The sequence below is a fragment of the Chionomys nivalis genome, chromosome 1, assembly GCF_950005125.1.
Source record: "Chionomys nivalis chromosome 1, mChiNiv1.1, whole genome shotgun sequence".
Lineage (NCBI taxonomy): Eukaryota > Metazoa > Chordata > Mammalia > Rodentia > Cricetidae > Chionomys > Chionomys nivalis.
The window spans coordinates 153,514,141-153,531,173 of record NC_080086.1 but is presented as its reverse complement, the minus strand read 5'-3'; the positions used below and the strand labels follow the sequence as shown (position 1 = coordinate 153,531,173).

At 41.9% G+C, this 17,033-nt stretch overlaps 1 protein-coding gene across 5 annotated transcripts in view; it reads right to left on the bottom strand.

Annotated features, from left to right (window-relative positions):
• The window catches only part of Rnf32 (ring finger protein 32), a 45,869-nt gene extending 43,932 nt beyond the window's left edge, over positions 1–1,937 (bottom strand). Inside the window, exon 1 of one of the 5 annotated variants that reach the window (XM_057791053.1) lies at positions 1,800–1,937. The gene's annotated coding sequence lies outside the window, so the exon portion shown is untranslated. Of the gene's footprint in view, positions 1–1,695 lie in introns of all 5 variants that reach the window. The other 4 variants (XM_057791837.1, XM_057789495.1, XM_057790227.1 and 1 more) reach the window with 4 other exon arrangements.
• Positions 1,938–17,033: the final 15,096 nt, after the last annotated feature.

Sequence of the window (17,033 nt, the reverse complement as noted above, 5' to 3'; positions counted from 1 at the left end):
ATCTAGCAGCAAAAAACGGGGGTTTAGAGTGAAGTCTCAGACTAAAATCAGACACTAAGTGAACAACCCTTAAAGACAACACTTAAGCCAAGTCTTGAAGAAAGAAATCAGCATGTTGGATAACATGAGCAACAGCAAAGATGTTCAGGAAACCCGCATGCATGTTTGCTTTTTCAGGGAGAAAGGAAACAAGAAGCAGGTATAAGGGGCCTGCTGTTTATCTTCAACCTGCCCAACACATAGCTGGACAGAAGACGAGGATGGACTCACTGAGTCCCAATCTGCTTTCTGCTTTTTGGGGTAAGCTATCTAAACATCTCTGGCTCAGTTTTTGCATCTATAAAAACACAAAATCACTGACATCGCAGGATTATTATACAAAAGAAGAAAACATCCTAAGGGTTTACAGAGGACTGTTCTGCATAAGATACTCTGCAAATGGTTACTGTTGCTCCCATCCCCTCAAAAGCTGGGGGAAATATTTGGTATTGCCCCTTTTAGTTTTGGGACCATGGTGTTACATTATTTTCTTTTTGCCAATTTTTATTAATACCTTGAGAATTTCAATACAATATTTTTTATTTAATAAATTTATTTCATGGTGTTATTTTTAGGAAGGCAAGAGTGTATAATATTCTACAGTGGAAACAGAGCACTTTTTAAACAGCAATCTAGGAAATAGCATCGAGGGAATAACTTTCAGAAGGGTGCTGGCAGAGCAGCTGTCTCCCACACATGCATAAAACGCTCTCTGTTCTAACCCCAGCATTACAATTTAAGAGTACAGGAAAGGGAGCTTCGTAGGAACTAACGTGTGAGACACTTGCTTTAAGACTAAGAAAAGAACTAGTGGCTGCTCAGATCCTTCAGCAGCCTAGATCGTTTTCCTGTGCCCTCCTCCTTGTTTCTTTTCAGTTCTGGCATGGGGATCTATGGAAGAAGTTTGTATTCAATGTTCCTTGCCATGGCCTAGGCTGGAGAAAGGCATATAAAATGCTGAAGGGTCAATACCATCATTTTCCTAGTTCAAAATGCTTATAATCAGCAGAGACCAAGTATGCATCAAACCGAAAATTGTTTAATTTTCAACAAGATTCATACTATCGTTAACCATAGGTAGCTAATTTAGTCTACAGTTTCACTTAGTTTTTATTATACTGTTGTGATTAATATCAAAATAAGAGGGTTAAAAAACTGCCTCATCAAGTCCCATAGTATCGGCAAATTGTATAATTTTCAAAAATACTCGAAACGTGCCAGATTTAGTTCAACTGTATGAAAAAATATAAACGGAGGAGAGGTGACCCGCTAATCTGGAAACAGGAAAGCGGTAAACTTAACCTCTGCCAGGCACTAACAGCTACAACAGAAAACAGCCTGTTTGTAAATCACAGCTTGCACATGTTCGGAGGTAGTGCCAGGTAGGAAAGCACAGCACGGGGCGTCAAGGCATTTAGTCACCAATTGCTTTAAGTTAACACAAGGCAACCGATACACACAACAATAAAAAGGCACACGCGACACGGCATACTACTTTTAAATACTCCTGCAGAGCCGAGTGATGCCGTTGGACGTAGCCCCTGAGTTCACTGATCAAACCACACGCCACGCGCAAGGCAGGCAGGACCTACGGGCCGCCCACAGCGACTCGGATCGCCCGCGACATTCGTGCCTCCCCTCCCGCCCCAACACTACCCAGCGTCCGGGCCTCGCCGCCTCCCTCAGCACCCGCGCTTCTCCAAGCCCCAGACAGCGCTGCCGAACAAACGCACACCGGCCTCCCCGCCTCCGGGTCGCACCGTCTCGTAACTGTTCCTCGTTGTCACGGCAACCAGCACTTCGGAGTGCGCATGCTCGCCGGCGCCTGGCACACAATGCGCACGCTCCCGGGTTTTGCCAAGTCTGACTGACCAGTAGGCGGGGTCAGACGCCCTCTTCGCCTCACTGGCCGCAAGCGGTTTGATGCGTCGGCGGTTGCGTCACGGATACGCCCCCATGTCGTCAGCGAGAGCACGGTTACGTCATCGTGAGGCGCGCGCCGTCACTCCCACTCTTCCCAGGCTGTCTGGTGTTTGTCTCGCGTCCTTCCTACCCGGCGTACCCCAGTCAGACTGCGCGGTGCGTCCGGAGGGTACGGGGACCCGTGTGGCTTTTCGCAGTCGGTTTGTTGTCGCCTCCTGCGTTGGGAGATTTGTTGGCTGTCTCTCGACCGCTTCGCATGCGCAGTGGCGTTTCTGCCCGCCCGGCCTCGTGTTCCTCTCACGATGGCTGCATTGTCCAGCCTTGACTCCCGGTAACTGACCTGACGATCCCGGCCTGTTGTGTATTGCCGGGGTCTTTTTTTCACGTTTGCCCCCTTCTCTAGTGACTCCTTTCTAGCCCTGGGCTCTCAAGGCTGCTCTGAAGGTCAAAGGGAAGGTGGAGAGAGCTGACCCTGTGGCTACTGGCCTCCGGGGGTACCTAACCCCTCAACTCTCAGTGACATCTCCCACGTTGTCCATTGAACCAAGCCTGAACCCTTGGGGTCTTTTAAAAGTCTCTTGCTTCTTGGTCCAAGTAGAAGTCTGTATTGATTTTCTCCTGCCTCGAATGACAGTTTTGTTGTTCATTAATTGGAATACAATTCACCTAGAAATGCAAAGAAAACACAATGCAAGGTTTCCTACAAAGATAGTAACTTCCGCAGAAGTTACTGAGCTGGAAAATCGGTCTTCTGTCACTAACGTCCCAAAAGTCGATATAAATCTGGTATACATGATAAAACTCTGGAACAATAGAACTTTAAGCTCCTCTTAAAAGTTACAACTTTTTCTTGGCAGTGAACTTTCTGAACTGGCTCTTATTGTTTGAACCTTGTAAAAGCAGATTAAGTAGTTTTAAAAGTCAAATACACAATTAGTTTTAAGTTATGAATTTTCACATAGTTTAGGAGTTTTTGAGGAAAAAGTATAATTTTACCTATGCTACAGTGAATGATGGATTTAGAAAAGCAGTAAGGCCACCCTTTGCAGTCTTAAGACTAGTCTTTGTTGAAGCCTAAGTGGATAAAGCTTTTGCTAGACCTGAGTTTAATACCTGTTTTTGGCAAGTTGTTTCATTTTCCTAAACTATGAACATTTTCTTATTTACAAAAGAGGCCTTGCTGAATCGTGTCCTTGGACATCTATCAGTTATCCCCAACTGTAGTCCTGGACGTTATTCTCTGAGTGAACATGCGGCCAGTCTAAACTAGTTAGAAACTGTGGTACCATGATAATGGTGACATCATGGGGGACGGTAGCCTGGCCAAGCTGGGCCAGTCACAGGACTCAAGTGGATGGGGGGGCAGTTGGAAAATTCCTTTAATTCTTCCAACTGACTGTAGGAACAAGAAAAGACACGAAACTGCAGCTGCATCTGTTCCATTAGCATCATGGGGGAAGAGCCTGAAGGTGTGGGGCCACCAGGTGAACCTTAGAGGATTACACAGGAAATGGCAGAACTGGGATTTGGACACAGTCCAAGATGGGTGATGTAGTTTGAGCCCTGGAGCTACTCCAGTTTTGGTCTTTTCTCTTACCTGCTTCGTCTCTTGTGGGTCTGGTTTTCTGTTACTTGGAGCAGGAAGAATTTCAATGAAAATAGGGGTTCTGTTACCACCTTAGGGCTGTGATGAAGTTAAAATATGATATTGTATGTGAACTGCTTTGGACAGTACCTACAATCATCCTGTTTTGAGGCATTTCTCTCAAACTTTATAAAGTTCTAGAAATAAATCCTTTTTTAAAAAAATCCCCAACCTTATCCAAATGATTAAAATCTCATGATGTTTTGCTATCTAAAATTTGGTGGCCATTTTTCAATTAGTCATAAAGATTTTTATTTTGTCTTTTGTTGAAATATTAACCTTGTCATTATTACTTTGCTATAGGTTTTCTTCTCTATCTCCTATAGGAGGAGTTTCTTATGCTGCCTAGAACCTAAGACTTAGTTAAGTTAACCCATTCTCCTGCCTCAATGGCATGAGAATCTGAGACTACATATATGAACATATATCTGGCTTATGCTTTTATTTAGACATTGCTTTTACTGCATCCCATAAATTTTGAAGCCTAGTGGTTTCATTTTCAAAATACTTTTAAATTTTTTTGGAGTCCAGTAACTATGTCCTGGCCAGTGATGGTCCCTACAAAAAGGGTTCCCATCCCTTCAGTCCTGGCCAGTGATGGTCCCTACAAAAAGGGTTCCCATCCCTTCAGTCCTGGCCAGTGATGGTCCCTACAAAAAGGGTTCCCATCCCTTCCGTCTCGCAGCCTCACTGAATTCTAACACCGTGCTACTCTCTCCTCACTCCTTTCATTGGGCCAGTGGAACAGCCTGGACAATGCAAAACAGACTAGCTCTGAGTTTCTGCCCTAAATTATTTTATTTTTCTTTGCAGGGCTTCTCTGGACAGTTCTTGAAAGTCAAGTGTTCTGGTGGCAGCTTCCTGAACTTTTCATTTGTTAAAAAATATTGCTTGTTTCTAGACAGGGTCTCACTGTGTATTTGGCCTATAACTTGTTGTGTAGCCTAGGCTGGCCTTGTATGGACATCAGTCCTCTTGTCTCCTTCCTGATTGTCAGGAGTTCAGGTGTGCACCATCATGCTCAACATTTCACATTGATTTTTAAAAGAGATTCTTTGAGGTAAAGTCCACATATAACAGCACTGATCACCATACAGTGAATAGCTCAGTGGCATTTGACAAGTCACAGTGGTGTTTAACTACCTTTCTCTAGTTCTAAGGCATTCTCGTACTGCATGGTGGAGATAAATCCCACATGCATGCAACGGTGTTTGCCCTATCCCAGCCCCTAGCAGCTGCCAATTTGTATTCTGTATCCATAGGCTTAGACTTATATAATACATAACCTTTGATGTCGCTTCTTTTATGTGACATTTTTGAGGTCCCTTGATGTCATAGCATGTTCCAGTGCTATACATTTATATCACTATTGATTATATGATCACATATAGATATACAGACTCATGTTTGTGTGTCTGTTATTTATTTTTTCTCTTTTTCCTTTTTAAGACATGGTTTCTATGCAGCTTTGAGCCTATCCTGGAACTAGCTCTTGTAGATCAGGCTGACCTCGAACTCACAGAGGTCCACCTGTCTATGTCTCTCAAGTGCTGGGATTAAAGGCTTGAGCCACTACCTCCCGACTGCATGTCTGTTCTTATTACTCTTGTGTATGTGCAATCCCTGGGTAGTGTATGTGACCACCAGACTGCTTTTCCCAGCGCATGCTCCCTATTCTGTTCTGACAAATATGATCTTAGGTTTAAATGCTTCCACAGTGCTCCTAACACTTGTTGTTTTCTACTTTTGTATTGATGTTAAGACAGGATTTCATTATTACCCTAGGCTTGCCTTGAACTCATGACTTCCTGCTTCAGTCTCCTATGTTGTGGAATTCAGATATGAGCTACCATGTCTGACTTCTGCTTAAAAGAATCCTGTTAGTTAAGAGATGGTGTTATGGTTTTTTATCTTCCTAGTTACTGGTGATGTGGTGTGTCTTCATGGACTAGCCCTTTAGTGGGAAGTGCCCTGTTGATTAATCTTTGGCTTACAGATTCTGGTTGGGTGTTCTCATTCTTTTGATGGGTTATCCAAGGCAATTTTCATTTCTGTTATGGTGTTTTCAACTTGTATTTCCTTTTGATACTGTCTTGTTTCCTTCTCTGTGCTCCTATTTCCCATCTGCCCTTGCAGGTGGCTTACTTGTTTCACCACAGCATAACAGGCTACTTTATAAAGAAAAAAAAAGGATTATTGAGCTTGATGTTTGAGTTTCATAGGCATGGTAGGAACATCAGCTTTACTCAGGAGAGAGCTTCATACTTGATGCTATGCAATAGTAGGAGTTTCTGTGGGAGGAAGAGGCTTTGTGGCTTGACCAGAAGCCTCAGTGAGTCAGAGCCTGTCTTAGGCTTTTTGTAACAAAAGAACTTTGGGTCCTTTGACTTTGACCATAATCTTAAGCCTACTTTTGCTTTTCTGAAGAGGACGCTCCAGTGGCCTAAGGTCTCACTTGTGTCATCACTGCCACATGAAGACAACATTCTAGCCATAGTAACCATTATCTCATTAATCACAGTTTAAATCCCCTCTTTGTTAACTTCAGACTCTGCCATGATTTTGTCTGTTGCTGCCTTCTTGCTTCAGAAAATACGTTTGCTTGCCTTCCTGGCTTTTTTTTTTTCTTGCCAAAACAGCTTATTTATTAACCAATGGTAATAAAACATATTCATAGCATACAGAGGGGAATCCCACATCAAGACATGAACACACATTTATTTACCTCAGATAGGGAACTGACAACACACCAAAGAAATACTCCTAAAGTTCAACTTGTGAACTGGTGAGTTTTATTGGGATTCTTACAGAAATGTGTGGGAGGAGTTACTTACAGGAGCAGCAATGAATCAGACAGCTTCATCACCAAAACCAATCCTAGCATGGTTGGCAGCTTTTGTATAAGCTCACTGCACTTTCTGTAGGCAGTTCAACAGTTTGAAGACTGTTTTGGGAAGCTTAGGTGGTCTGAGCCTCTTTTAGACAGCTTAGCTTGTCTGAGGGTTCTAGGTAACTTGGCTGGTCCCTGCTTGTTTAACGTGACTTGACTATTCTTAGAGCCTCCTCTCTGTAGCCCTTGTTGCTTCTATATGCTTGGGAAGAAAGGACCTAGTATACCTGCTCAGTTTCAGGGACTTGCTGAAGCTTTTGAGTTGTTTACCTCTTTAGCGTAGCCAACTTTGCTTTAGCATGGAGTGCTTGACGTCCTGTTAGACCATCCTGTGTCTTAGAAAGCTTCCCTTCAACATGAAGGCTTATCATGGAGGAAACCGCTACACAGCACCTGGCCATCTGGCCCCATAGATCCTAAGCTATGGCTGATTTTTTTGGGCTAGTTGCTATTTTTTGTGGACCAGTATCCTTTCATGATATAGGACCTGACTCTTGTCTATTTGTGTATGAGTTTCACAGTGCTTCTGTGCACTGCATCAATTTCCATTGCTACAATAAGGCTGTGTTACCACCTCTTTACTGCCTGCCAAGGACGTCAAGCCCAAGCCTTACTTGTCTGATGAGTCATTCTATAGGTTGGTGATTATAGTCAGCCTAAATAGGAGGTTATATTGGTCTCATCTGGGATGAAAGGCAATTTTCCAAAAAAAAAAAAAAAGAAAGAAAGAAATCAAAAAGATAATATTCAGCTAGCACTAGTGGGCTGTTGGGTTACCTAAACTTGCCATGTCTGGGATGACAAGACAGTCTAGCCACACTCCATATGGCTTCTATGCTGGCTCAGGCCAGCTCTTCATGGAGCTAAGAGGGCTCCACGTGGTGTGCAGGATGCTGGAGCCTTTCAGCTCTTCCATTCTGAAGATATATATTACTAGTCAAAGTGGATCCATGGCCAGGCTCAGAACAGAGTTGTTTGGTACTGTGCCTGTGCATAGGCAGGAGAAATATGAACCAGAATTAAAGAGGCCTTCTCCCTTTTCTAGTTTGGTCATGTGATCTCCTTTGTCCAGGTAAGTGAAAATGGTTGCAGATAAGTACATAGAGAGGAGACATATTAATTGAAGATGATTCAACCACCATCACATTTAAAACTATCATTGTTTACCTTTCAAATAAGATAGCAGTCCATGAGTTCAGGATTTATAAATTCATAGCTCAGTATTAAAAATGAGACCACTAAACTGTGCTATTCTGTAGTTTACATACCTGAAATGAAGAACTTGGAAGTAGATACTTTTGTGAAAAATTTAAAGTCGTGAATAGCACCTGAATTTATACAATAGTTGTTTGCACTGCTACTTTGAATCCTTAAGGACTTTCCACAGAGAAAAATTCATTTCTTTTGGCCTGGAAAATTTCTAAGCAATAGTAACTGATCTTGCTGATAGGCCAATTATCTTCCCATACTTACTAAATGCTGTTACAGTAGTCGTCACTATTCCTTTATTATCTTTAAAATGAGTCATGAAGAAATGACATTTATCCTCAAGTAAAGTAGCTGTGGGTTTAAGGACAACATCTATATTTAAGTGCAGCTGGGTCCAGTACCTCAGTTTTGGCAGTGTCTTTCTGCAATTGTCCAGAAATGCTTTCTTACCTGAAATCCTGTCTAGATTTGGAGGCCAGATTTTAGAATAATAAGATTTGGAATCAGCAAAGATCAGGATATGGCAAAGTAAGGGAGTGGAGAAGCATCTGGAAATAGTAACAAGGCTTGTAGGTGAAGAAGCTGAGCTGTAAGACTTCAGAGGAAATGGTTGAACAGGAAGGAGGAGGGGATGTTTGTGTTTACAAAGAACAGTTGGGGCCATCCCTAAGAGTGAGAACTACACATGTGTGGGCCCCACGTCTATAGAGCATAAGTACCCGAAGAATGGGCCTCAGGTATGAAGACTCCAAATGTATAGACCCAGGAGTCTGTGTCCCAGGAGTGTGGACTACAGGCGTGTAGACTCCAGGGCTATCAGGATGAGTACTGGGAATTGAATATATGAAGTTAGAAGGATGAAATGTGTTCTGCCATATTAGGCTATAGTCTCCCTTTATTGGCTCAGATATAAAAAATGCTCAGAGCTGGCAAGATGAATCAACAGGTAAAGTGCTTGCTGTGCAAGGCTGACCATCTGAGTTCAATCCCCAGAACTCATGTAAAGATGGGAGGGGAGAACAGACTCCTGAAAAGTGTCCTCAGACCTCTACATGCTTGTCACATACACCACACACATTATAATGATAAATTTTAAAATCATTTGAATGGGGAGGAGGGTTTAAGATTTCTAATAGAAAATGTGTCTCCCATTGTAAACCATAAGTGAGTATGCAAAGCCGAGCGACCACGTTTTGCTTTTGCACAGCTCACAACCATTCTTTTTCATTTCCATGTTTGCCATTTGAACAGGGCTTCTTACATATTGTTTTCCTATGTCACTCATCAGCACAATAAAAAGATGGGGCAATGACTCTGGTACCCCAGTTTGTTATTTACCTGTTTTGGGTCTGTGGTTATAAATATATATGCTAATACATGTTAGAATAAGATGCTGCCATAGTGTGATAGAGTTTAAGTTGTACAAAGAAAAAGACAATGGGGTGGTGGTGTAGCTCAGTGGTAACATGTCTAGCATGTGGAAGACCCCACTTTTCAGCTTTAGTACCACAAAGAAAGAAGAGAAATGGGGAAGGAATCACTTACTTGGTGTGTGATATCTTGGGGAAGCTGTTTAACCTTTATGTTTCAATTTCTTCACTTAGAAAATGAAGAAATAATTGCCATCTTGCAGAATGTTGTAAGGTATGAGTGAGATCATATACAATGCATTGAGGAAGAGATGAGTATGTTCTGATGATGGCTTTCTTGACAAAATGTGACAGTCTAAGTGAAGTTACTTCCATTCCAGAGCTGTCTGATGCTGTTCCTTGTGGAGAGCACCTGTGGTTGAGGCACTCAGGGAAAGGCGCTGTCTGTAGCAGCATTGTTAAACATTACCAAGGCTGGTGTTGTAGTCTGGTCTGGAAGAGATACACCACAAATTATTTCCAAGCAAAAAAATGGTGGTGTGTTAGTATGTTTGATTTGAATGTGTACTATTCAACTTAAGCTTTACAATGAGCTTTGTACAATAGCTGGTTGAAACCGCAGTTCTTTGAACAGTAGGAATTTCAGAGCTTGTGGTATGTGAACTCTATTTATGTCTTTTCCTTCGTATTTGAAACTCCTTGTTTGAAAATGTAGAAAGTTCTATCATTTCAGACATCAGAATTAGCATTGAAAACATGGGATTCTTAATCAGGTTGATGAAAGTAATTTATTGTTTGCTGTGTCAAACGTGGCATGCTATTTGTCACATTGTGGTCTGTGTGTCTTTCTAGAAGCTTTCGACTTTGATCTAAGTCAAAGTACAATCAGTAGCAGAGATGACAGCACAAAACCCCCCATAACACCAGTGATGTGCATTGTCACTCAGAGACTCTAAACCAACAAGTACAGAGGTGCAGAGTAAAAAGCTACCTGACTTTAAAGAGGCTTGTGCGTTCTTGTGAGAGCAGACCTCTGCCTCTCTTGGCAGAGACAAAGGTGTGGAACAATTTATTGGTTAAAGATTGGGTTCACTGTGTGCAGTCAAAAGGCGCCTCTTCAAGGCCAGATTCTGGTCCTCGCCTGCATTTTTAGGTAAACACTGGCATTTAAAAGACCTTGCAGAGCCAGGCTCCCAGCACATAAAAGCGGCTTTCTTAAACTGTCATCAGAGTGGATTTTAGACGTGCTTTTAATACTTACAAGGTTGATGTTTGCCTTTTAAAAATGCTATTTGAGATAGCTTTTTATTTAACTTTCACCTCGGCATGCCTTTTACCTGGTTTGTAGCAGCATTAAGGAAACTTACCTTGTTGTGAGACCAGACAAAGATTTAGAAAAATGTTGCACAATGTGACCTTTTAAAAGTCAGGGCTTAAAAAAAATATCCTTGTTTAAACACTATAAAAACTGGATGAAAAACAAAGGCATATAATCTCAATCTGAACATTTTGGTTTCAAGATTCTTTTTATTGAGTGGAGTTGATTATTCTGCAAGATTGTTTCTCAGCACTGCTCTTCTATTTCTTTTTTCTAGTTCTAAACAAATAATTTCTGAAATCAAGAAAATGTTAACGAGACTGGGATGGAACCTTTATATGTGTGTGAGTCTGACTCCTGTATGGAGAGCCTCAGATCTGCTTTGGCACTTGTCTGAATTTGTAGAGGTAGCAGGAACTTGAACTTGTGTATTACAGCACTACTGGGAACAGTGTATCTGGGGCATAATCTGCTTATGTACTCACTACCATTCTTTGTGTTTCATGCTGTACAGTCAGAGAGGTCCTATTAACTTGCACTTATGTAGCTGCATTTTTAAAGTTAAATATATTGAGGTAAAAATACACATTCCTTTTACATTTCCCAGTTCTGTGACAGATGCAGTCACATGACCACTACCATACTCAAACTTGAACATAACCAGTGCCACAGAGATGCTCTCTTTGGGTTCCTTGTGGTGGTTCCTCGCCTTTGGGGCAACTGGGAGCTACTTACCTGTTTGAACTGCCTGTAGCTTTGCCTATTTCACAGCGTTACATTCAGGAGGATTTACAATATGTAACTTTTGAAATCTGGCTCTTCTCCCTTGGCAGAATGCATTAGAGATCCTTGCATGCCGCTACACGCATGCACAGTTTTTTGTTGCTAAGATTTATTCCATCAGGGATGGCATCCCACTTTGTTTATTCCTTTGCTGGTTGATGGACAACTGGTGCTTTCCAGTTCTTAGAAACCTAAAAGCAACCGGGCGGTGGTGGCGCACGCCTTTAATCCCAGCACTTGGGAGGCAGAGGCAGGCGCATCTCTGTGAGTTTGAGACCAGCCTGGTCTACAAGAGCTAGTTCCAGGACAGGCTCCAAAACCACAGAGAAATCCTGTCTCGAAAAACCAAAAAAAAAAAAAAAAAAAAAAAAAAAGAAACTTAAAAGCAATTCACTATGGACATTCCTGTACTGATTTCTGTGTAAGCATGTATTTGCATTTATGTTGGATAAATATACCAGTTGTTGAGTTCTGTGGGCAGTGTGTTCAAGTTTGTCAAGTCTATAAGATACTTCCACTTTCCTGGAGCACAATAGATGAGTTCTAGGTTTTCCATACACTCATTAGGATGCTGCACTGTTAGTTTTCCCTCTCTTCTTCCACTTTCTTATAATGTATAATGTGCAGGCTCATCCAGTTTTGTCTTTCCAAGATGTAGAATGGTACTGAGGCTTCTTTGTCAGCCATATACTCTCATTGGTGAATTGGTGACATATTTGTTCAATCCTTGTACCCCCCCTTTTTTTTTTTAAAAAAAAATGACGTTATTTTAGTTCGTTATGTTTTCTGGAAATAAGTCCTTTGCAATAAAGAGAATATGTGATATTTTCTTTCAGTCTATGGTAATTTTTGTTTTGGTTTGTTTTGGTTTGGTTTTTTCAAGACAGGGTTTCTCTGTAGCTTTGGAGCATATCCTGGAACTAGCTTTTTTAGATCAGGCTGCCTCAAACTCACAGAGATCCAAGTGCCTCTGCCTCTCGAGTGCTGGGATTAAAGGTGTATGCCACCACTGCCTGGCTCATATTTGTTTTCTTAACTGTCTTTTATTGAGTAACATAAGTTTGATGAAGTCCAGTTAATTAGGTTTTGTTTTCATGGATTGATTTTGGTGTCAGGATTTCTTCTTATGGCTTTTAAATTTTTTTCAGAGTAACATTTTGCACTTACAGTAGATTTTACTTAATTTTTCCATCAGGTTTTAGTTTTGAGCAAAGTTAGTTTCTGTGATCATCCATTGTTCTAGCAGTATTGGTTGAAACCAGCCTTTCCCTTGGACTGCTCCGTGTCTTTGATCAAATGGCCATGCTTGTGAGGGTCTGGTTTTGAATCTGTTCTGCTCCACTGGCAGGTGTTTCTTCCACCCCCTCTGCTGCTGGTATCTAGCTGACAATTGTTTGCTGCATCCACTCTATGATGTGGGTGTCCTCCAAGTCATTCTGTCAGTTCTGTCCTCAACTCTTTCATGTCAGACAGCCCACAGTTGTTTGACAGTCTTAGTTCCTTTGTCTTTCCATTATCGATTTGGGATCAATTTGAATGTATATACAAAAGTCTTGAGGGATTTTTGTTGAATTGAATTAAATTCACAGGCTGATTTGGGAATGAGAAAAAGAGAGGGATCCACCTCTCTCTGGGGCACTAGGCAGGTATTAGATAAGGCTGAAGCACTGTTAAAATATGTTGATTCAGTATTTGTATTAATGATAATTTCTTTAAAGATTTCTTTACATCTATTTATTTACTTTGTGTGCATCACAGTGTGCTTGTGGAAGCAGGCAGTAGCAGTGGAAGGGCAAGTAGCAGTAATTGGTTATTTCCAATTCTATCTAGAGATAGATAGAATTCAGGTCCTCAGATTTGGCAGTAAGTGCCTTTACCCACTGAGCAATTTTAGTAACCCTACTGATAAGTACTTAATGTAAGCATTCCTTCCGATGTTTCTGTTTCTGTTTAAAAAAAAAAAAAAGAATGATGGGGTGAGTTTGGACACTTCTACCGTCTATTTAGAAGCTCTTGGATCATTTCTAGCTACATACCCCAGCTCTTTTGAACAAAAAAATTGTCAGTCAATCTGAATTACTCATATGGTTGTTTTGATTTTGAACACTCTATGGATGTCTTGAGGAAACTCAACTGTGATGGTAGTTGGTTATGTTGACTCCTGAAGGCTGAGTACCAGCCAGGACTGTTTCAGTTTGTACTGGAATTTTGCTGTCACAGCCATGTACTATAAGGCCTTTCACTTAAGCAGTGGTTCTCAACCTTACTAATGCTGTGACCCTTTAATACATTTCTTCATGTTGTGGTGGCCCCTAGCCATAGAATTATTTTCTTTTTTTTCTTCATATTTTATTTTTTTATTAATTAATTAATTTATTTAATTATTAAAGATTTCTGCCTCTTCCCCGCCACCACCTCCCATTACCCCCCTCCCCCAATCAAGTCTTCCTCCCTCCTCAGCCCAAAGAGCAAGCAGGTTTCCCTGCCCTGTGGGAGGTCCAAGGACCACCCACCTCCATCCAGGTCTATTAAGGTGAGCATCCAAACTACCTGGGCTCCCACAAAGCCATTACGTGCAATAGGATCAAGAACCCATTGCCATTGTTCTTCAGTTCTCAGTAGTCCTCATTGTCCGTTATGTTCAGCGAGACCGGTTTTGTCCCATGCTTTTTCAGACCCCGGCCAGCTGGCCTTGGTGAGTTCCCGATAGAACATCCCCTTTGCCTCAGTGTGTGGGTGCACCCCTCGCGGTCCTGAGTTCCTTGCTCGTGCTCTCTCTCCTTCTGCTCATTGCTACTTCTAACTGTAATTTTGTTACTGTTGTGAATTGTAATGTAAACATCTGTGTTTTCTGATGGTTTTAGGCTACCCCTGTGAAAGGGTCATTTGACCCCAAAGGAGTTGTGACCCATGTAGAGGCCCAAAAATGTGAGCCTATTTCCACATTGACCAAAGGTCAGAGAATTGGAATTTACCTGTAGTTCCTTCAAGGTTATTGTGTTTCTACCTCAAACAAAGGTCCCACCTAATTCTGCTCTCTCAAGGTTATTGTCAGCCAGGTGTGGATTATATCCAGACCTTGTGCTCTAGGAATAGAGAAGTAAATCTGTTCCTACCTCAAAAAAAAAAAAAAATTCAAGGATCCAACTAGGTTCCAGTTCCCTTAAGGAGATAACTTTGGATTCCACCCAGGGAGTAGTTTGCCTACAGAATGCTTTGGTCTAGTGTGTGAGCATGATTTGTTTTGTTCTATCAACAGAATGTTTAACTATGAATGTAGCCCATAACCTTCAGTTCATATGTTCATTTCCTTGTATCATGTTAATGCAGTCTTTTGTCTTACTACTACGTTTTGGGGTTGGGTATTTTAAGCTGTTGGAAATTAAATGTGGGTGAATTTCACTACTCACTAGAATTCCCTTCTGATACTATCCTATATGTTTCTCTGTTTTATTATTTTTGTTATGGTAAAAATAAAATGGTGCTGTTCCCTGAGAAGCCTGCGGGCCATGAGGGGCAGCGAGTCCCAGGCAGGGAACCGTGTGGTGGATAAAAAAATGGCATGAGACTACTGTGGGCCACGAAGGTAGCCAGTCCAGGCAGGGAGCCACTCATGGGATGAGAGACAGAGATCTATGGGCATACCATGCTGAGAAAGTGGGTATTTATTTAGTGGGTTATGGAGGGGAAAGGGAAAGGGGGGAAAGGGAGAAGAGCAGAGAGAGGCAGAGACAGAGAGACAGAGAGACAGAGAGAGAGGAGGAGGAGGGAAGGGGAGAAGTGGAGAGAAAGAAGAGAGCTGGAAAGGAAGGAAGTCAGGCTGGAAGTAGAAGAAAGATCTGCTTGCCTCAGCAGGGGGAGGGATTGGGAGGGACTTGTCTCTTAAAGGGACAGGACAGACCATTACAATTTTCTTTTGTGTCTTCGTATTCTTTATTAGTATTTTCTAAATTCCCACGCCTCTACCCTGGCAAGAGGCATTTTTGTCGAGGCTGGTCCCTGACTGACCCACAGGTTGAGAACTAGTGATCTAGACCAAAGGGGAAGCACTTTCTTGGTGGCTTGGCAGAGGGGCTGCTGTGCCCCCTGAAAAAGAGACATTGCCATCATTGGTACAAGTACAGACCTTTATTTGCAAACACACCTTCCTGTCTACTTAATCAGGCAGTTTGTGATGTTGCTGGAACATTGTCTCCTGTGCTGCTCCTCCAGTGTTATATCATTAGGCTGGACAAAAGGCTTCTCTTGTAGTCTTTTCTTGCCTACTTTTAGTAGAGCAGGCTAAGTTGGTAATAGGAAGAAGAAAGTATCAGAGAAAGCAGAGCAGTATTGATGGCAGAGGCGGTAGAGAAGCAGCAGTAATGACATCCAACCACTAGGCAGGACAAGCTGCAAAAGCAGCAAGGCAGCCAGCTGTTTGAAGCTGAAGAAGAATCAGAGTTGAGTGATTGGCAGGAAGAACTGCAAAATTAATGAATGTTTGCTGCATTGACAGCTGCAAAAGGAATGAAACCATAGTGTTTGGGAACAATGTCAAGTAGAAGTAGCAGCAGCAGCAGTAGTGGTGGGGAGCACCTATGGCTGCCTCCCAAATAGCAGCATCTATGAAAGAAGCTAAGGCAATAACAGGCAGCTGAATAGTTTGAAGGAGCAGCTAGGGCAGGGGCAAGAGGAATTATGGAAGCAGAGAAAAGGGTTAGTAACTGAGGCTGAAGAAGGATAGCAGGCTATTAAGAGCCAAGGAAGAGAAAATGAAACTTTTGTCACTAGAAGGATTTCAGAGAGCTGTGAGGCCAAAGTTCTCAGAGGCCAAAGGTCTCAGATATCCCAGGCCCTGAAGCTACAACGCTAACTGCTGCCCAGGACTAAGAAAATCCTAACTTACTAGGTATACAGATGAATTAAACATTTGCAGAGTCAAGGTTCCTTTAATGGAAACCTTGAGAACTGTAATAGAGTTGCTGTCAAATCCTGAGAGATACAAGGGCTACAAAAGACTAGCACTTGAAGAGCTTCACCCTGTGCACCTACCTTTCCATCTAGGCAGAGCAAAGGATCCCACCAAGCTGACTGCTAATGCAATTGGAAACCACATTCTTTGTGGGTGACTGACTAGTGGTAGCCTGAATTTGCTTTACTTGTCAACCACTGTTGTTAAGACTCTGCCCCAGCATCCTCTGTATGGGCAAACCTCTACTTGAAGTATGACAACCCCTCCCTCTCTTGTTATTTTGGAATAGTGTTCACTGTGGTCATTTATTTATATTGATTGTATTGACTTATAGCTTGCAACATCTCAAGTCTGATATTTGGCTCGACTATGGGCTACATCAGATCTGCAGTTTTGCTGACTTTTATGCACAGACTTTGATATGGTGAGGACTAAATACCTTAAAAATTCTTTAGGATTGTTGGTTATTTCATAGTAGTGGTTTTTATATTGATTTCTGAGGTACTGGTTTTAGAAACTTTTCTTTGAGATGCCTGACATATCACAGTAATCTTTGTGATCATTTCTGAGATTTAGACTTTGTGAGAACTTGGAACCTAGAGAAAACTCTTTTTAAGGTCTTATGTAGTCCTCAGGCTGGCCTGTAATTCCTAATGCTCCTGCCTGTACCTCAGAGTTCTGAGATTACAGATTTGTATTATCATGCCTGGATTTTAGAGAGAACATTTGTACAATGAAAACTCTAGAAGAAAATAAAAACCATTATTGTCTCTATGCTTTATTTATCTCACGAGAAACTTTTTTTCTCTGAATAGAAAGGGCAGACATAGGGAACACATCTAGTTTCCCAAAGAACCATCCCTTGAATTTATAATAATGAACATGGTCACTGTAAATCATAGGGG